Below are 27,302 nucleotides of genomic sequence, written 5' to 3'. Positions count from 1 at the left end.
TGGGTAGGGGTACAGTGTACCCCATACCCATTCACATAGGGAGGGGGTCCGGGATCTGGGGGGCCCCCTTGTTAAAGGGGGCTTCCAGATTCCGATGAGCCCCCTGCCCGCAGACCCCCACAACCACCGGCCAGGGTTGTGGGGATGAGGCCCTTGTCCTCATCAACATGGGGGCAAGGTGCTTTGAGGTGGGGGGTGCAGAGCTCCCCCTGCCCCAAAGCACCAACACCCCCCCATGTTGAGGGCATGTGGCCTGGTATGGTCCAGGGGTGGTGGGGCCACTCGCTCGTCCCCTCCCCCTTCCTGTCCTACCGGGCTGCGTGCTCGGATAAGGGTCTGGTATGGATTTTGGGGGGGACCCCACGCCATTTTTTCGGTGTGGGGCTACCCTCAAATTCCATACCGGACCCGAAGGGCCTGGTTTGGAACCTGGGGGGGCCCCCCACGCCGTTTTGTTCCCCATTTTTGGCGCAGAGTTCCCCCTTAAGATTCTCACAGCGCAAGTCGCGCCGACTTCCATTCAAATCAATAGGCTCCCATAGGGAACCATTGATTTTGAATGGAAGAAAAAAAAAAAACATATAACGTGGCTGAACGTATGTTCATCACGTTTGGTCACAGTTGGTCATGTTCGGCCGCGTTTCTGCGTTTCAAACGCCGGGAAACACACGTTCGAATGCAAATAATTGCGTTCCAAAAAACTTCCCTGAACTCAACTGCATGCAAATGACTGTAAACGACCCTGTGTACATGGACAGATAAGATAAAATGTAGATGGGTTCAGGGGCTTCTAAAAAAAATGCCCAACTGCTCCTAAACGGCCATTTACAACGTCCCGTGTACATGAAACCTTAAACAGCAGCCTGCAAAACTTTGCTGCCAAAAGAAGCATCCGCAGATGCCAAAGTATCTACCTTATAGAATTTTTTGAAGGTATGCACCGACGACCAAGCGGCCACGAAACTTGCGATATTGATGACCGTCCCTGGAGGTTACCTGCGTCCACCCCAAAAAACAACAAAAAGTGAGAGGGGGGACTGTACTTGCACTTCCATGGTGCGGTTAATGCTCCAGACAGAATCCTTGCCACCGAAGTAGGGGAGCTATCAGCCAGGGGACCGCTGTGACTCAGCCCGGTCGTATGTGACCCTACGAGACATTTAACTCGTGGGCCAGTCTCTGTTTGTGAAGATGTGTCGCGGCTGACCCAGCGCGTAGCTGCATTCTGCACACGCTCCCTGGCTGGGCTGGGGGAACCACTGGACCTAGATTGCCCAGCCCGGCAGTTGATTGTAGATGTCCCAGGAGAAAAACTAAAAAGATGTAAGTAAGGGAAAAAATTGCTAGGACCTGAGATCCCAGCCGGGAGCCTAGGTCCTTCCTTACTCCTGACTAGACAGATTAAAACTGACTACCTAGAGCAGAGAGGGGGGTTATATACCAAGCTGAGGACAGCCCATGGGCGTAGCCAGGTGTTTTTTGTTCTGCCTAGTCCTACTCCTGGAGGAGGCACTATAGCCCAGTAGTTATTATTTATGGAGCACTGTGTTCGTCGATGAACGAAAGAGAAACAACATTTTCTGCCATGCACAAGTCTTGTACTCACAGTATCCCTGCCAGGACATCCAATGGTACTCACAGAATCCCTGCCAGGACATCCAATGGTACTCACAGAATCCCTGCCAGGACATCCAATGGTACTCACAGAATCCCTGCCAGGACATCCAATGGTACTCACAGAATCCCTGCCAGGACATCCAATGGTACTCACAGAATCCCTGCCAGGACATCCAATGGTACTCACAGTATCCCTGCCAGGACATCCAATGGTACTCACAGAATCCCTGCCAGGACATCCAATGGTACTCACAGAATCCCTGCCAGGACATCCAATGGTACTCACAGAATCCCTGCCAGGACATCCAATGGTACACACAGAATCCCTGCCAGGACATCCAATGGTACTCACGGATTCTGCTGGGACAACCAATGGTACTCACAGTATCCCTGCCAGGACATCCAATGGTGCTCACAGAATCCCTGCCAGGACATCCAGTGGTACTCACAGAATCCCTGCCAGGACAACATCCAATGGTACACACAGAATCCCTGCCAGGACATCCAATGGTACTCACGGATTCTGCTGGGACAACCAATGGTACTCACAGAATCCCTGCCAGGACATCCAATGGTGCTCACAGAATCCCTGCCAGGACATCCAATGGTACTCACAGAATCCCTGCCAGGACATCCAGTGGTACCCACAGAATCCTTGCCAGGACATCCAATGGTACTCACAGAATCCCTGCCAGGACATCCGATGGTACTCACAGAATCCCTGCCAGGACATCCAATGGTACTCACAGAATCCCTGCCAGGACATCCGATGGTACTCACAGAATCCCTGCCAGGGCATCCAGTGGTACTCACAGAATCCCTTCCAGGACATCCAATGGTACTCATAGAAACCCTGCCAGGAAATCCAATAGTACTCACAGAATCCCTGCCGTGACAACCAATGGTACTCACAGAATCCCTGCCAGGACATCCAATGGTGCTCACAGAATCCCTGCCAGGACATCCAATGGTACTCACAGAATCCCTTCCAGGACATCCGATGGTACTCACAGAATCCCTGCAAGGGCATCCAGTGGTACTCACAGAATCCCTGCCAGGACATCCAATGGTACTAATAGAAACCCTGCCAGGAAATCCAATAGTACTCACAGAATCCCTCCCGGGACAACCAATGGTACACCCAGAATCTCTGCTAGGACTTCCAATTATACTCACAGCATCCCTGCCAGGTCTTCCAATGGTACTTGAAGAATCCTTGTCAGGACTCCCAAAGTCTCTGAAATGACTCTGAGTATGTCATCTAACCATAAGGATGTTTAACTGCTTTAAGACTGCCCCATAGCAGATTTACTGCTGCAGGGCTGCCGCTCTGTGCAGAATCATGTATATATACGTAATTCCGCACTTCCGGGTTTTGGGTGTGAGCGCGCACCACCGGCAGCTTGCTTCAATTGTGATTTTACACAGCAGGAACTGATCAGTGGTTCCCGCAGACCCAATGCCCGCCGGGACCTGCTGATCGTTCGTTACTCTGGCATAATGACAGTCTTCCTATGTAAACAAGGCAGACTGTCATTCTGTGAGTAAGTCCTGTGTTCCTGTGAAGTGGGAACACCGATCCATGTTGTCAAGCAGTTAAAGCATCTCCCCCACAGTTAGTAAGCACTTTCTAGGCACACATTTAACCCTTTGATCGGCCCTAATGTTAACCCCTTCCCAACCAGTGTCATTAGCACAGTGACGGTGTATATTTTTTGCACTGATCTGTATCCAAAAAAATGTCAAAAGTGTCAGTTAGGTGTCCGATTTGTCTGCTGCAATATCACAGTCCCACTATAAGTCGCTGATCGCCGTCATTACTAGTAAAAAAATGAATATAATAATCCCATAGTTTGTAGGCGCTGTAACTTTTGCGCAAACATCAATGTACGCTTATTGGGATGTTTTTTATCACAAATATGTAGCAGAATATATATTGTCCTAAATTAAAGAAATTCGATTTTTTTACATCAATTTTTTATTGGATGTGTTTTAGAGCAGAAAGTAAAAAGATTAAGTTTTTTTTTTTTAAATTGTCGGACATTCTTTGTTTCTAGCTTCTAGCGAAAAAAAAAAAAAGAGAAAAACACAGAGGTGATCAAATACCATCAAAAGAAAGCTCTATTTGTGGGAAAAAAGGACATCATTTTTATTTGGGTACAGTATCGCATGACTGCGCAATTGTCAGTTAAAGCAACGCAGTACTGTATCGCAAAAAATGGCCTGGTCAGGAAGGGGGATAAACCTTCCAGGGCTAAAGTAGTTAAGCTCCAACCTTTGATGTGTCTAGTGCTGTGTCTTATAGGCAGCTTCCCTTGTGCAAAGAGCTAATTACCTGTAAAAATGTCTGACCAGTGCTGACCAGATTGGCCCGACTAATTGCTGCCTCTCTCATACCCTACCTGGACCTGACCTCGCTCTCGTTTGCCATATGCCAAGACCCTTGCCTGAACCTAAAAATAAATCATTGCCCCAGGGACTTTAATGAGTAACACCCCAACACAAAAAAACAAAGGAAAAAATGTTTTAAAAGAGATATAAAGCAGTTTTCTTTACTCTAAACCAGTGGTGCAACATACATTTAAAAACATAGTCATATAAACTTGCCAACTATGAAAAATACATAAGTAGACAACTTATGGCAATTGAAGTTAGAAGCGTTCTATCAAAAATTGATAGTCTGTGCTGGTTATTTCTCTACGCGTTTCACAAGATCAAAGTTTGCTTCTTCAGGAGAAGCACTGAAGAGAATCTGAAAATAACAAACAAATTAGGAACAAAGAAAACACAGCAAAAAAAAATGTGCAGAAGCAGCACGTTTGACGATGAACGTCGCCATGCATGCTGATAGTATAGCCATGGAAACCAGCAGAGGCGGTGCAGGGAACCAGACCAGCATACCTGCGTCACTCTGAACCCATCTCCAAGGGGAGGAGATAGGAATGTGATACCAAACCCACCCATCCCCAGAAGCGAAGCAGAAGGGTATGTGAAGCCAGATAGGCAGAGGGGGGGGGGGGGTCACCCTGGAGACCCCCTGAAGGGGAGGGAACATAGAGGGTGCCAAGGTCCCAGCCCAACCGCTAAGGGGGGCTTGCATTTCTCAGGAAAAAATGTGACCTGAGGAAAAAAAAGGGGAAAATATTATTTTTAATATACAAATACATACAGTATAAATTCATAGAGAAAACACACATTACCGGTCCCTGCGCAGATCCTGGAGATTGATTCTCAAGCTGGGGAATCTTGTAATATGGCCTGTGGTGAAACACATGAATGAAGCGTGGCAGCTCTCCTAACCCTCCATGGGATATGAGGCAAAGCAGCTGTACAAAAAATAAAGGAACAGAGCGCACACCGCCCTAGTGTAACACCATTTATTTGAAGTAAATAGAAGCCATAAAAACAAGTCATGCTCTGGGTCCCGATCGTGGAGTCTTCCTCTGCTTAACCGCATTGTCAGTTTCTCTGAGCGGCTATAGCATCCAGCTCTTGGAGGGTGTGCGGCGGCGGCTGGACCGTGCGCAGGCTCACCACATCGAGTCTCCTTGAGTAATCTGAGGCGGTTGGCTTAGCTGTACGATACTCACTGACTAGTGCAGGGCGAACAGCTGAGCTGCCGAGGCTAGGAGGAGAGAGCCCTGTAAACATCATCGGGGGATATTTATTTCCATGCATGACTTCCTATCTGTTTGTGAGTACCTGTTTTTATGGCTTCTATTTACTTCAAATAAATGGTGTTACACTAGGGCGGTGTGCGCTCTGTTCCTTTATTTTTTGTATAGTATAAATTCATAAACATCAAATACACCAAAAATATTCCCAAATATTTAACAAAATTATACCAAATTAACCACAGTATACCTAGGATAAATTCAAAACCATATTCATTGATAGATTACTGAGAGGTTACTTTAAACAGGTAGAAAGGGCTTAAATGATGTGGCTTCATTCAATCCCGGGGCAGAGGAAGCCCCGAGCGAATGTATCCACCGCATTTCCTTTTGTAGGATACGTCTATCCCAGTCACCCCCTCATGGATCCAGTGGGATGTGTTCCAAGGCTAAAAATTGTACCTGGAAAGGACAGTAGGCTGCGTTCCTTCCTATGGGGAGATATAAATCACCAATTTCAAAAGAATACGTATGATCGTATATACGTCTCCAAAATTCCCTGAAGGTTTCCCCCACATATTAGGCACCACATTCACATGTCGTGAGATACACTATCCCTTCCGTCTGACAGTTAACAAAGCTTTTAGGAAAAAATCTTTTTCCATTAGGTAAAATAATGTTTTTGTCAATATAATATACAGTATTTACAATAAGCACACTGCCGCATTTCTAAGTGCCCTTCAAGGGATTACTTTTCAGCTTCGATTACGGAAAATAGCTGTGTACTAATTTCTCCTTTAAGGACAGGGCTCGTCTAAAAACCAGGGTCGGTTGAGATGGCACAAATTTGGTGGTGGGGTCTTGGGTCAATAAATACCAATGTTTCTGTTGTGAGTTGTATCGAGTGATGAACCTGACCATGTTACCGGATTTTTTGGTCTTTTTATGAAAGAGTAGGGACTCCTTTGCCTGAACCTAAGTTTGCAGTGTGCCTGGTTTCTTTGTGGTTTTCCTTGCCTGGACCTGACTACTCTTGCTTGCCACTTGCCTTGACCCATACCTTGACTTGACTATTTTCTTGCCAACTGCCTGGTGTTCAGTTTCCATACCACAGCAATTCTGTTCATGCTATCCTCTTGATAGGAATATTATGAGGGATGTGACCTGGTGACAATTTGCAGCAAAATAAATCAGGACCACTATGGACTCACATCTCCACCTTCAGGTACTCTGATGAAGACCAATTGTGGCTTAGATGCCTTGGGTGAACCTGCCTCACCTGCCAGGCTGAACCATTACAGTAGGTCTAAATGTCTAAAAAAAGCCTTTTTCAACCATAGTGCCCAGGCACCCTGGGGTGCCTTGAGGTTTCTTCAGAGGTGCCTTGACAAAATGCCTAACAATTGCCAAAAAATCGTATGCTAGCCAACAGGTGGCTCAAGCCTGACTTTTAGTTGCACAAAACCACACATTTCATTGTGCACCGATACAACCTTCTAGCCGCCGGAATCCTAATGATATCAGAAGTTGATAAGATGGATGTTGGCTGTCTGCAGAGCATCCTTGTTTGATTCTCCACTATCTCTCCCTGTCAGCATTGGGGTCACATCAGCGTGATGGAGAAAAACTGAGGAAGAAGAGAAAGACTGGAATACTAGTCAGTACCAGTTTAATTTGGAAGAATAAATTGCCTCTAAGGTTGGGAGTCCTATGTGTGTATATGTTGATGCATTAAATAAAATTATTAAAATAACTTTTTACATTTTAGAATGGGGTGCCTTAAGGCTGTCCATAATTTTAAAGGGTCATCATCAAGAGTCGCATAATTTGCGGCCAATCAGCGGTCCCGGGAGCAATGTGATACAGAATGTAGTATGTCTGGTGATGTTTCTGGGTGCAGTGAAGGTGTCTAAAGCAGGAGCGAGCTGTCCTTGTAGTAAGTGGATAACCAGTGCCTGCATGGTTTTGCTTGGGAAGTCATTTCCCTACAGCACACTTGGCTTTTCCATTAAATTGGAAGGCAATTCATTCTGGTAAATCTTCACCACTCTCTTCGTTGTTGGGAAAAAAAATCCTTGTTTGATTCTCCACTATCTTTCCCTGTCAGCGTTGGGGTCACATCAGCGTGATGGAGAAAAACTGAGGAAGAAGTGAAAAACTGGAATACTAGTCAGTACCAGTTTGATTTGGAAGAATACATTGCCTCTAAGGTTGGGTGTCCTACGTGTGTGGATGTTTTTGCTTGGGAAGTCATTTCCCTACAGCGCATTTGGCTTTTCCATTAAATTGGAAGGCAATTCATTCTGATAAGTCTCTGCCACTCTCTTCGTTGTTGGTGTTGCAAACAAGGAATCAGGGAAAACTGGCTCTTCTATGCATGCTCTGATTCATAGTTTTTCCTTCTGTGGAATATGCTTTCCTGTGTCACTGGAATCTACTCCAAAAAAATGTATTTTCTTCTTCTTTTAGTTCACTTTTCTGGACATTTATGGGCTTTTATTTGATTAATTGAAATTTATTGTCACATATTTGTGTTTTACATTTTTATCATTCTTTGATAGCGATGCACTATATGTATAGTCATAATTTTAAAGGGTGCCTTGAGATTGTCCATAATTTCAAAGGGTGCCTTGACTGAAAAAAAGTTGAGAAACACTGTTCTAAATTATTAGTAAATTCAGCTTTAACCACTTGCCGACCGCCGCACGACTATCTACGTCGGCGGTCAGCCCCTCACAGGCAAACTAACGTAGGGCTACGTTGCTTGCTTGTGAGGGTCTAGGGAGCGAGCGCGCGCCCCCCGGGGCGCGCTCCCGCTCCCGCGTGGTCACGGACCCCCCCGCGCGTGTGACCAGCGGACCCGATGTCCGCCGGTCACTCGGCGATCGGCGGGGGAGAGGGAGAATGTCAGGCAGCTTGTGTAAACAAACTGCCTGTCATTCTCTTCGCTGCAAAGACACTGATAAAACGGATCTGGTATGTAGATCCGTTGATCAGTGTCTTTACAGCTAGAGCCACAGCCAATCACAGTAGAAACCACGCCCCTAGGGACACACACAGCCCCTCCCTTCCAAATAAAGTTAACCCCTTCACTACCAGTGTATTTTTACAGTAACAGTGCATATATATAGCACTGATTACTGTAGAAATGTCACTGGTAACCCCAAAAGTGTCAAAAATGTCAGTCAAGGGTCCGATCTGTCCGCCGCAATGTCGCAGTACCGCAAAAAAAATCGCAGATCGCCGCCATTACGCGTTAAAAAAAAAACAACAAAAATGACAAACATCTTTCCCTTTGTTAGTAAACGCGATAACTTTTGCGCAAACCAATCAAAATACGCTTTTTGCGATTTTTTTTACCAAACATAGGTAGCATAAAATAAATTGGCCGAAAATTTTTAAAAATTTTGATTTTTACATTTTTTTTTGGGGGAATTTCATATAAAAAAATGTGAAAAATATTGCTATTTTTGCAAAATTGACGCTCTTTTTTTGTTTATAGCGCGTGATCAAAAAATCGCACAGGTGATCAAATACCACCAAAAGAAAGCTCTGTTTGTGGGAAAAAAAGGACGTCAAATTCGTTTAGGTACAGCGTTGCACGACCGCGCAATTGTGCGTTAAATTCACGCAGTGCCGAATCGCAAAATACCCCCTGGTCGGAATGGGGGTAAAATCTTCCGGGGCTTAAGTGGTTAAAGTGTCATTAAACCCACATTGTTAAAAACTATTATTAAATGCTGTATGACATGCTGTACTAAGTCACTATGGGATTCATTTTCTATATTCTGAAAAAAATGGTTATTTTTTCCATCTCCCCCTCCTGTCCATGTCCCCCCTGCAGTTGGGGATTTTCCAGAGCAGTGTTGGCAGCCAGTGCACATGCTCAGTTTTCAGTGTGTTTCTACTCTAAGCATTTTCTCCCTATCACATCTGAACAGCCCACATGACTATAGAGTTACAAATGTGGGTGTATTCATAGTAGTAAATGACAACCCACTCCCTCCTTCATGCCCATTACCAGCTAAACACAATGGGGGTATGGATATTACATCTTGATTGATGGAGGCTTCACCTCCCTGTTATTCTATGACACAAGCTGGAGGGGAGTGACAAATCCGCACACACCATGTCATTGCCAAAAAAATGTAAAGAATTTGATTTTAAATTAATATTTGTTTGACAATTTAAAATAATTTATTGATATTATTTATTTATTTTTACTCTGTATCCCAAAGGCTGTGTTTTTATTTATTTTTTAACATGTGACCAGCAGCAGAGGACTAGAAGCTCCTCCTGCCACTGTTTCCCTCCAGACAGTCTGTGAAAGAGCTGGGTCATGTGACAGCTGTATATTGATTGAGAAAGAAGGTTTTTTTCTTTAAAATAATTACAGTGCCATCATTCAGATACAGAAAGAGAAGGGACAGTGTCAATTAAACAGTGTGTATTACTTTAAGGTAACTGAAGTTACATAAAAATCTTAGACAATCACTTACTTAAATCATCATTAATGAATCTTGGCAGAGCATTGGGGACATGGACAAATAAAATGCACATAAAAAGTTGAGATTTGCATAGAACTTCAGCTGCCTATATCTGTGGATTCACTGATTATATTGACATGCGACTTTAGTGCTCAGTATGAATTGCTGACTTTACACTAAAAAACTCCAGAAGAGTTATTCTTTGTGTTTTTCATGTCATGTGAGTCATAAAAATGGTTTATTTTTCTAGCTTATCTCAGTACCACATACTGAGATAAGTACCAGTAGGACCAGTATGTACTAGTATCAATACTCAGCTGGTTTCCTTAGCTAATTACTTGTTTTCTGTAAACTGTTAGATGACATGGAATTCATTGTGTCTGGATGTGAAAACTCTATGTCAACAAAGTATTTGCTGGAGCAGAGTGAAATGGGGACACATAGCCAAACCCAGGGCACAATCATTGTAGAATGTTTACAGTTGTAAATAACCTCCACTCAATAGCATGCTCTTGTAGGCTTTCTCCAGAGTTGTGTAAAAAAACTTTCAGGAATAGTAAAGCTGCCTCTATATTTCTCCCCTGCTCCGACCTAAGCGCTGCACTGCAAGTCTTAGTCCAGTACTGGTATCAGGTCTCTTCTCCTTCTGGCCATAAACAAAACGCATGGCACCACCCTGATGGTGGTGCACCCCTTCCTTCACCATCATTTACCACTTGCTGATGAGGCGTTTTTCTGACACATGTTGCCTACAAGTTAAAATCAGTATTTTTTGATAGAAAATGACTTATAACCCCCAAAATTGTATAAATATTATATATATATATATATATATATATATATATATATATATATATATATATATATATATATATATTGTGAGGGATTAGCTCGGTGGTAGGCGTATGGGTGACCCCTTTGGGGGTGCGTTTTCACAGAGAGATAGCCGAGCAGAGGTTGAAAACAAGACTGATTTATTCATGCAATTTACTTCACATAATTGCAAGCGTCAAAACAGCCAAAATAAAATAAAAGACAAAATAAATCCTTGCCTCTGTGGGCGGCTACCTTCTCACGCTGGAACCTACCTAAGAAGTCTTCCCAACCTACTGTTGGGCCGACACTGCTGATCCTACAGCAGACACTCAAATGTCCATTTGTTTGCTTTTCACACAGCACAAACATTGTCCATTGAACATGTCCCTTTGTTTTCTTTCACACAGCACATGTTCATTTATAACAGGATCCTTTACTCTTCACACTCTTCAGATGGAACACTTTGTCTTCTCACCTTTGAGACGTCTTCACTCGTGGTTACCCTCCTTAGCTTCACATCGCTGTAGGGGGTCTTCTCCCATGCTCACCAGCTTGTCGGGAGGCACACATCCGACTGTCCCCCTCTCCCAGCCCACACGGCGACAGGCGGCAGCAGTCCTTCTCCCATGCCCACACGGCGTCGGGAGGTACACGTATGTCTGTCCTCCTCTTCCCAGCTCACACAGCGACAGGAGGCAGCACTCAATAGATTTTCTCTGGACAAATTATAGAGTCCTTGATCTCCTCATTCTGAACAGCTGAATGGTTTTCAACTTCCTGCTGGCTCTCTCTGCAGCCAACACCCTATAGTATCAGTGAACTTTCAAAGCAGGTGGGAATGTGTCTCCTCTCAGTGACTACATTCCCAGATTTACCTGACTTCCTGTCACATACCCCCCCCTCTTGTTTCAACCCTAGGGTTGGGACACATATTTCCAGGCACGCATGTGTCAGGCACTGCTGACTCACTGATAAGCCTCCTATTATCCTCAAGCTTCCGGATGAAACTGTTTTGTCATCTTCATTGACAGATTTCTCATAAATGCCACACAGTTTGTCTCTCATCTCATATACACATTCTTCAACTGCATTTTTGGCATCATTTTGCTCCTTCTCGTTTCTGTCATCTTCATTGACAGCTTTCTCATAAATGTCAGACAGCTTGTCCCTCATAACCGTCTGTCCAATCCACCATGGAGGACCGTGATCCATAGGCAACTCAATTGGGCTAGTCTTAATGTCTTCAACATTCTTAAGACGCCTCTCTCTGCAATCCATAAATGTTTTCCACAAAACTTTGAGAACCTTTGCTTCACTAAGCTTTGTTCCAAGTAGGGACTCTTGACATCCCTCTGTGACTTGAGTTGCCTCTCCATACATCTGTACACAATCATTGACTTTTTGTTGTAAAAGGGAATGATCTTCCTTCTTGAGCTTTGCTTGCTCTAAGATGCTGTGCAGAGGATTTTCCAATTGAGACAACAGGCTGTCACACATTTCTTCAAAGTGACCCCTGTTCCTTTTCCCAGAGATATCAATATCATTCAAACATTTCATATTCATAGGCAGATCTGAAGCATTTGCACTCATCAACTTCTTAAACTTTTCGCCCTCCTGAGCGAGTCGCAGTAAAGGCCTACTATTTGATTTGATATTCAGTTTATATTTCTTGCCAAACTCTTCACAGAAGTAGCCAACCAGAACATCATCAACTTTCCTTCCACCAACATCGGGGTTAAAGGCAACAACACAGTTGAACCCAGCGATCTGGGTGGTATCCATTATAGACCTCCTCTCTGCATCAGTGAAGAAGCATGGAACTGCAACACATTCTTTTACAGGTTTCTTCAATGCACTTTCTGCTGAACTATTTGACCGCTCAAGGTCACCTAGTTCTTTTTCTCTATCTGAATTCCACATGGAATGCATCTCAAGATCACGATCAAACTTCTGCCACCCGTCTTTCACCAGTTCCATTTTGGAAACACTCCCTGAAAGGCACTTATTCATTTGCTTCACGTTTTCACCAACAGCCTTAGTTTTCTCCACTAGGTTTTCAGCCTGAACTGAGAAATCATCCCATTTCTTACTCAGCTCCTTTGTTTGCTGAAGTTCTAATGATACATTTTCCAATGCTTGAAGTTTTTGAAGGAACGGTTTATTCCAAAGGGGTGATTCAAGCCACATGTCGTCACATTTCTGAGGCTCACTCAGGACAGACCCCAAAACACTGATCCTTTTAAAAACTGCATCAGGCACACTATCCCCTCTTTGGGACAGATCCTCTGTTGCCTGGAATTCCTCTTCCAGTTCCTGCAACGGAATCTTCATCTCTTCTACTTGCTGTTCTAAGGCTCGCTTAGACTTTTCTAGCTCCTGAACTCTTTTCACAACATCATTCTTGGAGCTGACCAATTCTTCCATTTCTGTACGCAGCTGTTTGTTAACACTTTCTAGTTCAGCCTTACACTCTAGAGCTTCCTCCAAAGAGCGAGCCAAGAACAGGGCTTTGCTCTCGTTATCACGCACCTCCGATTCTGCACGTGCGCGTTCTTCTGCATATTTTGCAGACACAGTCTTCTCTTCACCAAGCATCTGATCAAACTTCTTTTTCACATCTTCAACACACTGTAATGAACCAACGCTTTCTTCCATGCGTTTTTTCATATCCGCTATCTGAGCTTGCAATGTTGCGACTTGCTCTGATAGGTTTTTCTTTGCTTCCGCCTCCTCTTTTAATTGTTCCAGGAAGCCATTTTTCTCATCTTCCATTTGTTTGAGCTTTGTGCTAAAACTCAGCCTTTGACACCTCTCTTCCTGTAAGAGTTCCTGCGTGTCTTGCAGCTGCGATTCCAAGATAGAAAAATCTTCCGCAATTTCTCTAGATTTGCTGTCTGCTTGAGAAAGCTGATTTGTAACATTGTCCAACTCAACCTGCAGTCGGTTTGCCTTCTCTGACAGCTTAGCACACAATCGGTCACCTTCTGACACCTTGACTTGCGATTCCAGAAGCTGTGCCTCTACTTTTTCCCTCTTATGTTCACAATCTCCTTTTCCCTGCATAAGAGCCTTCACCTCATTGGCTAGCATCTGGGAATAAGAATGTAATTCTGCCACACAGGCTTCTTTCTCCTTTAACTGCTGCTGGACACGTTGGGCTTCCCCTTTCCAACTTTCACAGTCCGCACGCCATTCATTTACCACATTGCTCAAAGTAGTGAGCTCATACACAGTACTCAGTAATTTAGCCTCTCTTTCACTTTTCTCGTTGTCGCTGAGAGACAATGTCGTTTTCAGAGCGACATTCTGTTCCTGCGACTCCTGCAGGTCTATTTTTGTAGCTCCCAAAGACTGAAGACTTTTTTCCAGCTGATTACGCAACTCCAACATATCAGCCATACTTTGCTTCTGCAAAGTCTGAATTTCACTTTCCTTTTCCATGAGGATGGTATCTTTCTCCATTATAGTCTCTCTGCGTTTTTGCAACTCGACCAAAAGAAGAGCAGTGGATTCTTCCCACTGTAACACATGAGACTTGAGTAGTTCATTCATTTCCTGCAAGTTTCTATGCTCCATTTTAAGCAATTCCAAGGCTTGTTCCTTTTCTTCCATTTTCCGTTGCAAGGCATCCAACTCAGCCCTGCACACATACTCGGTTTCCTCCAAACCGATGGCCTCCATTGGCTGCTGGCGTCTCTGTTTCCAGCCTGCCATGCTCTCTTGATGAGCCTTTTGTTGAGCTGCAAAGCTCTGCTGAAAATCCACATTTGCCTGCTGTTGAGCTGCATTTGCTTGCTGTTGAGCTGCATTTGATATAATCAGATGTTTCAACATCTCCTCCATTTTGAGTTTACTTTTCATCTGAGCACACTGCGTCTCCATAGCAGTTTCATCAGTGTTGCTAGGGACAACAACCTTCCTCTTTAGTATACTCTCTTTAGGCATGGATGGGGCTGGTTCAGACGGCAACATCCCCTCCATCCATAGAATCCGGTCTCTCATTTCATCTATCTTTGCATTTTTCAGGCGTTTGGATCGCCCCATCTTCAATAACTCCACAAACAAATTTTTCACAGTCCAGCAAACAATTTTCAGACCACTGTCTCTTCAACACATGTAGTTTTTCTCTCTCTTGCAGGATCTCTTTTCCTGCGCACACAGTTTGTGCAGTCACTTGCACCAGACACAACAAAGTTCATCAAATAATTTTGAGACTGCTGTCTCTTTAAAACACTTTTTTTTTTCTGTCAGGATCTTCTCTCCTGCACACATAGATTGTGCAATCTCATGCACCAGATAAAGTTCATCAAACATTTGCACTTCCTTGCAGGGATCTCTGCTTATGCCCACTGCATACCTCCACCATATGTGAGGGATTAGCTCGGTGGTAGGCGTATGGGTGACCCCTTTGGGGGTGCGTTTTCACAGAGAGATAGCCGAGCAGAGGTTGAAAACAAGACTGATTTATTCATGCAATTTACTTCACATAATTGCAAGCGTCAAAACAGCCAAAATAAAATAAAAGACAAAATAAATCCTTGCCTCTGTGGGCGGCTACCTTCTCACGCTGGAACCTACCTAAGAAGTCTTCCCAACCTACTGTTGGGCCGACACTGCTGATCCTACAGCAGACACTCAAATGTCCATTTGTTTGCTTTTCACACAGCACAAACATTGTCCATTGAACATGTCCCTTTGTTTTCTTTCACACAGCACATGTTCATTTATAACAGGATCCTTTACTCTTCACACTCTTCACATGGAACACTTTGTCTTCTCACCTTTGAGACGTCTTCACTCGTGGTTACCCTCCTTAGCTTCACATCGCTGTAGGGGGTCTTCTCCCATGCTCACCAGCTTGTCGGGAGGCACACATCCGACTGTCCCCCTCTCCCAGCCCACACGGCGACAGGCGGCAGCAGTCCTTCTCCCATGCCCACACGGCGTCGGGAGGTACACGTATGTCTGTCCTCCTCTTCCCAGCTCACACAGCGACAGGAGGCAGCACTCAATAGATTTTCTCTGGACAAATTATAGAGTCCTTGATCTCCTCATTCTGAACAGCTGAATGGTTTTCAACTTCCTGCTGGCTCTCTCTGCAGCCAACACCCTATAGTATCAGTGAACTTTCAAAGCAGGTGGGAATGTGTCTCCTCTCAGTGACTACATTCCCAGATTTACCTGACTTCCTGTCACAATATATATATATATATATATATATATACATACATACAGTATCTCACAAAAATTAGTGCGCCCCTCACATTTTTGTAAATAATTTATTCTATCTTTTCATGTGACAACACTGAAGAAATGACACTTTGCTACAATGTAAAGTAGTGAGTGTATAGCTTATATAACAGTGTAAATTTGCTGTTCCCTCAAAATAACTCAACACACAGCCATTAATGTCTAAACTGCTGGCAACAATAGTGAGTATAACCCTAAGTGAAAATGTCCAAATTGGGCCCAATTTGCCATTTTCCCTCTCTGGTGTCATGTGACTCATTAGTGTTACATGGTCTCAGGTGTGAATGGGGAGCAGGTGTGTTAAAGTTTGTATTATCGCTCTTACTCTCTTATTCATACTGGTCACTGGAAGTTCAACATGGCATCTCATGGCAAAGAACCCTGAGGCTCTGAAAAAAATAATTGTTGCTCTACATAAAAATGGCCTAGGCTATAAGAAGATTACCCTGAAACTGAGCTGCAGCACGGTGGCCAAGACCATACAGCAGTTTAACAGGACAGATTCCACTCAGGACAGGCCTCGCCATGGTCGACAAAAGAAGTTGAGTGCACATGCTCAGCGTCATATCCAGAGGTTGTCTTCAGCAAATAGACGTATGAGTGCTGCCAATGCTGCAGAGGTTGAAGGAGTGTGTGTGTGTGTGTGTGTGTGTGTGTGTGGGGGGGCAGCCTGACAGTGCTCAGACCATTTGTCCCAGAAGGAAGCCTCTTCTAAAGATGATGCACAAGAAAGCCCGCAAACAGGTTGCTGCAGAAAGCAGGCTAAGGACATGGAATACTGGAACCGTGCCCTGTGGTCTGATGAGACCAAGATAAACTTATTTGGTTTAGATGGTGTCAAGCATGTGCAAACAAGCAACCAGGTGAGGAGTACAAAGACAAGCGTGTCTTGCCTATAGTCAAGCATGGTGGTGGGAGTGTCAAAGACTGGGGCTGCCAGCACTGGGGAGCTACGGTTCATTGAGGGAACCATGAAAGCCAACATGTACTGTGACATACTGAAGCAGAGCATGATCCCCTCCCTTCGTAGACTGGACCGCAGGGCAGTATTCCAACATAACGACCCCAAACACACCTCCAAGACGACCACTGCCTTGCTAAAGAAGCTGAGGGTAAAGGTGATGGACTGGCCAAGCATGTCTCCAGACCTAAACCCTATCGGGCATCTGTGGGGCATCCTCAAACGGAAAGTGGAGGAGTGCAAGGTCTCTAACATCCACCAGCCCTGTGATGTCATCATGGAGGAGTGGAAGAGGACTCTAGTGGCAACCTGTGAAGCTCTGGTGAACTCCATGCCCAAGAGGGTTAAGGCAGTGTTGGAAAATAATGGTGGCCACACAAAATATTGACACTTTGGGCCCAATTTGGACATTTTCACTTAGGGGTGTACTCACTTTTGTTGCCAGGGGTTTAGACACATGCCTGTGTGTTGGGTTATTTTGAGGGGACAGCAAATTTACACTGTTATACAAGCTGTACACTCACTACTTTACATTGTAGTGTCATTTCTTCAGTGTTGTCACATGAAAAGATACAATAAAATATTTACAAAAATGTGAGGGGTATACTCACTTTTGTGAGATACTATATATATTTTAGCAGAGACCCTAGAGAATAAAATGGCAGTCATTGCAATATTTTATGTCACACTGTATTTGCGCAGCATTTTTTTCAAACGCATTTGTTGGAAAAAAAACACTTTCATGATTTAAAAAAAAAAGTAAAGTTAGCCCAAATTGTTTGTATAATGTGAAAGATGATGTCACGCAGGGTAAATAGATACCTAACATGTCATGCTTTAAACTTGCTCACACTTGTGGAATGGTGACAAACTACGGTACTTAAAAATTTCCATGGGCAACGCTTTAAACATTTTTAATAGTTACCAGTTTCAAATTACAGGGGAGATCTAGTGCTAGAAAAATTGCTCTCGCTCTAACCATTGCGGCAATACCTCACATGTGTGGTTTTAACACTGTATACATTTACAGGCTCGACTTATTTATGCGTTCACATATGGGCGCAAGCACGGAGGGATGGGGCGCTTTCATTTTTTTTCTCTCATTTATTTTACTTTGTTTTTTTATTTTTACATTGTCCCTTCAATTTTTTATTTTTTTTATCACTTTTATTGTTGTCATGAGGAATGTAAACATCCCTGTGACAGCAATAACCACGTGTCAGATATTTTTTGTAGAGATCTGAGGGTCTATAAGACCCCAAATCCCTCCTTTGCACTTAAAAGCCTTCAAAACGCCAAGTTTGACTGTTTTGAAGACTGACATTTTTTTTAAATCTGGCTCCTTTAAAGCTCCAGTAAACCGGAAGTGATGTCATGGGTTACTAGATCTGAGACCCGATCAAAGCCGATTCTGGCTTTGTTCGGGTCTCTGGCCAGCTGGCAGACATACCAGCTGGTGGCTCGGTCCTCCCGGCGAGGCGGGAGAGCCTGGGTGGAGTGGAGGGAGGTGGAGGACATCCCCTCCTGCTGCTTGTGATAACAATCAAGTGGCTGCTTAACTGCATTGGTTGTTATCACAAGAAAGCTGACCGCCGGTGTCGTGTCGAGGAATGCCCTCCGTCGGATAATGCCCGGGTCGGACTGCGCATGCTCCGTAAGTGACGTCACCCTGTCAGAACAGCTGATCGGCTGGGGTTGGCGCATGCGCAGTCCGTCGGGGGCACAATCCGACGAGAGACAGAGCGGGGAAGAATCTAATGTCAGATTCTGACTCGCTCTGTAGCGCGTGCGCAGTCCGTTGGGGGCATTTCTCGACGAGAGACAGAGCGGGGAAGAATCTAATGTCAGATTCTAACTCGCTCTGTACGATGATTACACATATGAAGATTCTAACTCGCTATATGTAACTAATATATATATATATATATATATATATATATATATATATATATATATATTATATATATATAGTTATATATATAATATATATATATATATATATATATATAGTGTATATATATATATATATATATATATATATATATATAGTGTATATATATATATATATATATATATATATATATACTATATATAGTATATTATATTATATATATATTATAGTAGTATAGTATATTATATAGTATATATAGTGTATATATATATATATATATATATATATATATATATATATATATATATATATATATATATATATATATATACACTTATATATATATACACTATACTATATATATACTATACATATACTATATATAGTATATTATATTATATATATTATAGTAGTATAGTATACTATAGTATATTATATAGTATATTATAGTATATATATATATATATATATATATATATATATATATATATATATATATAGTATAGTATATTTATATATATAGTATATATATATACTATATATAGTATATATATATATATATATATATATATATATATATATATATATAGTTACTATATATATATAGCTATATATAACTCATTAAAGGGGCACCCTGAAATACTATGATCAGTACTCATATAGTATATTATAGTATATATATAGTATAGTATATTTATATATATATATATATATATATATATATATATATATATATATAGTATATATATATATACTATATATAGTATGTATGTATATATATATATATATATATATATATATATATATATAGTTACTATATATATATATATATATATATATATATAGCTATATATAACTCATATGGCACACATTAAAGGGGCACTCTGAAATACTACGATCAGTACTCATATGGGACACATTAAAGGGGCACTCTGAAATACTAAAGGGGCACGCCGACTGCAATAATAAAAGGGCACTCTGGAATACTAAAGGGGCACCCTGAAATACTACGATCAGTACTCATATGGGACACATTAAAGGGGGCACTCTGAAATACTACGATCAGTACTCATATGGGACACATTAAAGGGGCACTCTGAAATACTAAAGGGGCACGCCGACTGCAATAATAAAAGGGCACTCTGGAATACTAAAGGGGCACGCCGACTGCAATAATAAAGGGGCACTCTGACCGTGGGTCATAAAGGAGCTATGTGACTGGGACACATAACGGGGCACTCTGATAGGGACACTGATGTAAAGGAGGACTCTAACGGGAACACTGGATGTAAAGGGGGACTCTGACGGGGACACTGATGTAAAGGGGAACTCTGACGGGGACACTGATGTAAAGGGGGACTCTGACTGGGACACTGATGTAAAGGGGGACTCTGATAGGGAAGCACTAGATGTAAAGGAGCACTCTAATGGGGACACGGATGTAAAGGAGGACTCTGACAGGGACACACTGGATGTAAAGGAGGACTCTGACAGGGACACACTGGATGTAAAGGAGGACTCTGACAGGGACACACTGGATGTAAAGGAGGACTCTGACAGAGGCACCGACACAGGCCAAATTACGGCGGGGTGACATGAACTGCATGACGGCGGGGACACAGGGTGGATGACGGCAGGGACAGGGGCTGAATGACGGCGGGGAAAGAGGCTGAATGACAGGGGGATACAGGCTGCATGATGAGGGACACACTGATGAGGCACAAATGAGGAGGCACTCATTGGCATGATTTAGACACAGATGGGCATGAGACACAGGTGGGCATAAATAGGGCAGAGATGGGCATGGATGAGGCAGAGATGGGCATGGATGAGGTAGGGGCGGTGCCCATCGGTGTGTACAGCGTGCGAAGAGAGAGCTAAACCAGACATGCAGCGTTCTGTTGACAAATGATCGCTCTGTCATTGGATGGAGCGATCACATGGTAAATGGCCCCTGTCGTTGGCCCTTTAACACAATCCGTGGGAAGCGCGATTCGGATGTCTCTGTACGCCCTCCCAGAATAGGCCGACCACGCTGTAGCCATCATTGGGCTATGCCCTGGTCGACAAGTACTTAATCCCCATAGTCTTAGCTATCCGATATTACCCGTAAAGCGGGGCTTTGCATTACTTATGTTCTGCAATATTTGGCCAAACTCGATCACAATGCCAGTCTCTGTGAAAATTAGGCATTGCCCCCAAAAAATGTGTGTGGCTACTGGAGGTCCTCTAGTATAAGTTTGCCAAGTATGGTGCCCTGAACTCCTGTATACTCCTAACTAAAGTTTGAAAGAAGTGCCTCTTTATCTGGCCAAACAACCCCATGGGCATTCCATGACCTACCAGATACCGATACTATCACATACGGGAACTCTAAGGCAACCAATATATTGTATAATCTTACACCCCTGAAGAAGCGGAGTGTTGAAACCCGCGAAACATGTTGGGTTAATGCCCGGTACCCTGGTTTGGGGTCACCGGAGCTTGCATAACATCTATACTGCCTGCAATGTTCAGAACTGTATGTAATTGATATGACTATGATGGTAATCTGTTCTGTACAATCCTTTATTTTATAATCTTTTCTCTTCACTTTGTATGTAATTTTTAATGGAACAATAAAATTTATATATTTTTATACATGGTGGTTTTTCCATCGTTGATCTAAGTACCGTTAAAATCCCACTAGCCCTCAACCATTTTTCTCTCTTATCTCTTCTTTTCTTAATCCAACTTTTCCTTTCCTTTTCTTTTCCCTCTTCCCCCCCCCCTTTTCCTTTCCCCTTCCTTTTCATTCCTCTTTTCCCCCTTACTTCCTCCTCTTCTTCCCTTCTTCCCTCCCCATTACCTCTCCCTTAGCCCTCCTGCTTTTTACTTTAATCTCTCTTTGTTTCCCTTTTTCTGTAAACTCTATATTTTCTTTTTCTCTTTCTGCATTCCTCCCTTTTTCTTTTCTCCAGCGTGTGATTCTCTCACTTCCAGGCGTCTAAGTTCCTCTTTCTATGCTCAGTTTTCTTCTTCTTTACTCTTTTTACTCTTTCTGGATCTTTTCCACTTTAAACACGGTGTTTGTGTTAGACCCTTACACCAGGGTTTTCACTTAACTCCGTGTTTCCTTGCACCACTCTGAAAATGTTGGAGTAGCTAGCCTGAAATTTTCTGGTCAACTTTTTCAGGGGCCTTTTGGGAGTGTGTGGCCCTGGGGCAGTACCGTGGAGAAGGGACTGCTGGAAACCATATTAATCCCAATATTCTTAGCTATCCAATGTTACCTGCGGAGCAGGGCTCACTGGTACCTATATTCTACAGTATTTGTGCAAATCTGACGCCCATGCCAGTCCTCGTGAAAATTAGGCATCGTCCACAAAAAAATTTGTGTGTGACCCTGGGGGTCAGCTAGTATCCCTGTACCAAGTTTGGTGACCATATCCCCCCCGTGATTTGGGTACCACAGGGCACTAAATTTATGGTACATTGGCCCGCTATGTTAATCCATGACTCTGATGGGGGTGGGAATTTGAGGGGGCCACAGCCCAGGCCCTGAAAGAGTCCAGGTTCCCTGAACATGTTTGGGGCCCACGTTGTGGCCCCTCCAAAATTCCCTACTGCGCCATATATTACCATAGGCTAGGCCAAACTAGCCTAAATCTAGGGCCCCACGGTAGCGGAACGATGTTGCCCAGGGGCACCAAACTTGGTATAGGGTTACTAGAGGACCCCCAGGGGCCACCATTTTTTTTTTGGGGCCAATGCTTAATTTTCATGAGGACCTTCATGGGGGTGGAATTTGCCCAACCACCGCAGGACATAGGAACTGCAGAGCCAGGCTCTGCAAATATTGTTAAATAGCTAAGAGTCCAGAGATTCCTGCAGTACTCACCAATCCCCACTCCGCATTAGTGCCCGAGGGCCACACACTCCCAAGGGGCCCCCTAAAAAGCTGACCTTAAAACTTCAGGCTAGCGACCTCAAAAATGTAGAGGTGTTAAAGGAAGACCTTCCCTACCTCTGGGCCTCTGGACTAATTTGGGGCCCGATCTGTGGCCCCTCAAATTCCTGATCGCGGCTGAACCATAGATTAACATAATGTGCCAGGCTAGCTTAAATGTAGGGCCCTGTGGTAGCCGAACCACGGTGCTCAGGGGCACCAAATTTGGCACATACATTTGTTTGGGGCCAATGCTTTATTTTCACAGGGACCTGCATTGGGGTAGACTTTAGCTGACCACCGCAGAATAGTCCAATGGTATCCAGCACTCCCTGCTGTGCCGTATGGCCCGGGGGCCACATACTCTCAAGGTGCCCTAGAAAAAGTTGATCAGGAAATTTTGAGCTAACAAACCCCAAAATGTTTGGGGTGGTAAAGGAAGGACCCCCCTACCTCTGTGCCAAATATGGCCCCCGGACTCATTTGGGGTCCTAGCTGTAGCCCCTCAAATTTCCAGACTAAGACTCTGCCATAGATTAACATAGCAGGCCAAGCTTCTATAAATGTAGAGCCCAAACCACGGGGGTTCAGGGCACCATACTTGGCAAACTTATACTAGAGGACCTCCAGTAGCCACACACATTTTTTGGGGGCAATGCCTAATTTTCACAGAGACTGGCATTGTGATCGAGTTTGGCCAAATATTGCAGAACATAAGTAATGCAAAGCCCCGCTTTACGGGTAATATCGGATAGCTAAGACTATGGGGATTAAGTACTTGTCGACCAGGGCATAGCCCAATGATGGCTACAGCGTGGTCGGCCTATTCTGGGAGGGCGTACAGAGACATCCGAATCGCGCTTCCCACGGATTGTGTTAAAGGGCCAACGACAGGGGCCATTTACCATGTGATCGCTCCATCCAATGACAGAGCGATCATTTGTCAACAGAACGCTGCATGTCTGGTTTAGCTCTCTCTTCGCACGCTGTACACACCGATGGGCACCGCCCCTACCTCATCCATGCCCATCTCTGCCTCATCCATGCCCATCTCTGCCCTATTTATGCCCACCTGTGTCTCATGCCCATCTGTGTCTAAATCATGCCAATGAGTGCCTCCTCATTTGTGCCTCATCAGTGTGTCCCTCATCATGCAGCCTGTATCCCCCTGTCATTCAGCCTCTTTCCCCGCCGTCATTCAGCCCCTGTCCCTGCCGTCATCCACCCTGTGTCCCCGCCGTCATGCAGTTCATGTCACCCCGCCGTAATTTGGCCTGTGTCGGTGCCTCTGTCAGAGTCCTCCTTTACATCCAGTGTGTCCCTGTCAGAGTCCTCCTTTACATCCAGTGTGTCCCTGTCAGAGTCCTCCTTTACATCCAGTGTGTCCCTGTCAGAGTCCTCCTTTACATCCGTGTCCCCATTAGAGTGCTCCTTTACATCTAGTGCTTCCCTATCAGAGTCCCCCTTTACATCAGTGTCCCAGTCAGAGTCCCCCTTTACATCAGTGTCCCCGTCAGAGTTCCCCTTTACATCAGTGTCCCCGTCAGAGTCCCCCTTTACATCCAGTGTTCCCGTTAGAGTCCTCCTTTACATCAGTGTCCCTATCAGAGTGCCCCGTTATGTGTCCCAGTCACATAGCTCCTTTATGACCCACGGTCAGAGTGCCCCTTTATTATTGCAGTCGGCGTGCCCCTTTAGTATTCCAGAGTGCCCTTTTATTATTGCAGTCGGCGTGCCCCTTTAGTATTTCAGAGTGCCCCTTTAATGTGTCCCATATGAGTACTGATCGTAGTATTTCAGAGTGCCCCCTTTAATGTGTCCCATATGAGTACTGATCGTAGTATTTCAGGGTGCCCCTTTAGTATTCCAGAGTGCCCTTTTATTATTGCAGTCGGCGTGCCCCTTTAGTATTTCAGAGTGCCCCTTTAATGTGTCCCATATGAGTACTGATCGTAGTATTTCAGAGTGCCCCTTTAATGTGTGCCATATGAGTTATATATAGCTATATATATATATATATATATATATATATATATATATATATAGTAACTATATATATATATATATATATATATTTATATATATATACACATACATACTATATATAGTATATATATATATACTATATATATATATATATATAGTTACTATATATATATATATATATAAATATACTATACTATATATATACTATAATATACTATATGAGTACTGATCATAGTATTTCAGGGTGCCCCTTTAATGAGTTATATATAGCTATATATATATATAGTAACTATATATATATATATATATATATATATATATATATATATATATATATATATATATATATACTATATATAGTATATATATACTATATATATATATATATATATATATATATATATATATACTATACTATATATATATATATATATATATATATACTATATAATATACTATAGTATATAGTATACTATACGATCAGTACTCATATAGTATATTATAGTATATATATAGTATAGTATATTTATATATATATATATAGTATATATATATATACTATATATAGTATGTATGTATGTATATATATATATATATATATATATATATATATATATATATAGTTACTATATATATATATATATATATATATATATATATATATATTAGTTACATATAGCGAGTTAGAATCTTCATATGTGTAATCATCGTACAGAGCGAGTTAGAATCTGACATTTGATTCTTCCCCGCTCTGTCTCTCGTCGAGAAATGCCCCCAACGGACTGCGCACGCGCTACAGAGCGAGTCAGAATCTGACATTAGATTCTTCCCCGCTCTGTCTCTCGTCGGATTGTGCCCCCGACGGACTGCGCATGCGCCAACCCCAGCCGATCAGCTGTTCTGACAGGGTGACGTCACTTACGGAGCATGCGCAGTCCGACCCGGGCATTATCCGACGGAGGGCATTCCTCGACACGACACCGGCTCTATGTTGATGGGACAATGGTACACTGTGACAGATGTTTATGGGACAAAGGTACACTGTGACAGATGTTGATGGGGCATAACTTGGGAACCATCTTATACCAGGCCGCTATGTGGCATTTGCTATTAATAAATATATATTGCCAGCCAGGCCAGCAGCCTGCTTAGCAGTGTACACAATATAAAACAGTGCAGGCCAGGCCAATTACATTGTACACAGGTAAAGTGCTATGCTAAGTGGGATTTGTGCTAGGGGGTCTGTACTGTGGGATTAGTTCTAGGGGGTCTGTACTGTGGGATTAGTGCTAGGGGGTCTGTACTGTGGGATTAGTGCTAGGGGGTCTGTACTGAGGGATTAGTGCTAGGGGGTCTGTACTGAGGGATTAGTGCTAGGGGGTCTGTACTGTGGGATTAGTGCTAGGGGGTCTGTACTGTGGGGTTTGTGCTAGGGGTCTGTACTGTGGGATTAGTGCTAGGGGGTCTGTACTGTGGGATTTGTGCTAGGAGGTCTGTACTGTGGGGTTTGTGCTAGGGGGCCTGTACTGTGGGGTTTGTGCTAGGGGGCCTGTACTGTGGGGTTTGTGCTAGGGGGCCTGTACTGTGGGATTAGTGCTAGGGGGTCTGTACTGTGGGGTTTGTGCTAGGGAGCCTGTACTGTGGGGTTTGTGTTAGGGTGCCTGTACTGTGGGATTGGTGCTAGGGGGGTCTGTACTGAGAGATTAGTGCTAGGGGGTCTGTACTGTGGGATTAGTGCTAGGGGGCCTGCACTGTTGGATTAGTGCTAGGGGGTCTGTACTGTGGGGTTTGTGCTAGGGGGCCTGTACTGTGGGGTTTGTGCTAGGGGGTCTGTACTGTGGGATTAGTGCTAGGGGGCCTGTACTGTGGGGTTTGTGCTAGGGGGCCTGTACTGTGGGGTTTGTGCTAGGGAGTTTCTGCTTGAGGGGTTTGTGCGTGGTTCGTGCTTGAGGGGTTTGTGCTGGGGGGGTCTGTACTGTGGGGTTTGTGCCACTCTCAGTCAGTGTATCCCATAATAGGGTGTCTCTCACAGTATATCCCATAATAGGGCCCCTGCTCCCTATTATGGGATATACTAGTACTGATGGACCCCTTAATATATGATATTTTGGGCCCCTTTTTGAACTGATGCAGCCCGGGCTCAGTATCAGAGTGCTGGCTGTACTGCCTTATCATCGGCCCCGCTAACCACTGCCAGCAACAGACATCGTGGATCAGGAATATCAGGTGTATCTGGCAAAGCTAGCAACTATGGCTTGAAGATCCCACTGGCAGAGCCCCAAGAGGCGTAGGTAAACATTTGGTGGCTAGGCTCACATAATTGTAGTAAAACTGAAATACCATATTTTGATGGAATTACCATTTACAGCTGAACTCCAGACAAACCTCAAACACTTAAAGCAGAACTAAAGTAACGAATACTTATAGTTTGACACAAGATTCCAAGCCGGCATTTTCTCTCTGAGTCCTTATGGGTGCCGATCTTCGATCATTTTGATTTGCCAGAGAAGGATGATGTCACTCTCAAGAATACGTGGGAGTACAGTCATCCTGGCACATGGTCAGTGTGCCAGAATGGAAACTGAGCTGTGCATGCACATGTAGCACCCTCCTAGGTAGGTGCTAAGGTAAAGGCATTGTTTTGCTCCAGCGGCTTATCAGGGGAGCCTGATCAGTAGTTTTGCCTGGTACATGTGTCCATGTGTGATTTACTTGGTCTGAGGGAGTATCCCCACTGTATCCAATAGGGGAG

This window comes from Pelophylax lessonae, assembly GCF_965119305.1.
Source record: "Pelophylax lessonae genome assembly, chromosome: 11".
NCBI classification, from domain to species: Eukaryota; Metazoa; Chordata; class Amphibia; order Anura; family Ranidae; genus Pelophylax; species Pelophylax lessonae.
The sequence above is the reverse complement of the archived record's forward strand: the minus strand, read 5'-3'. Positions refer to the sequence as shown.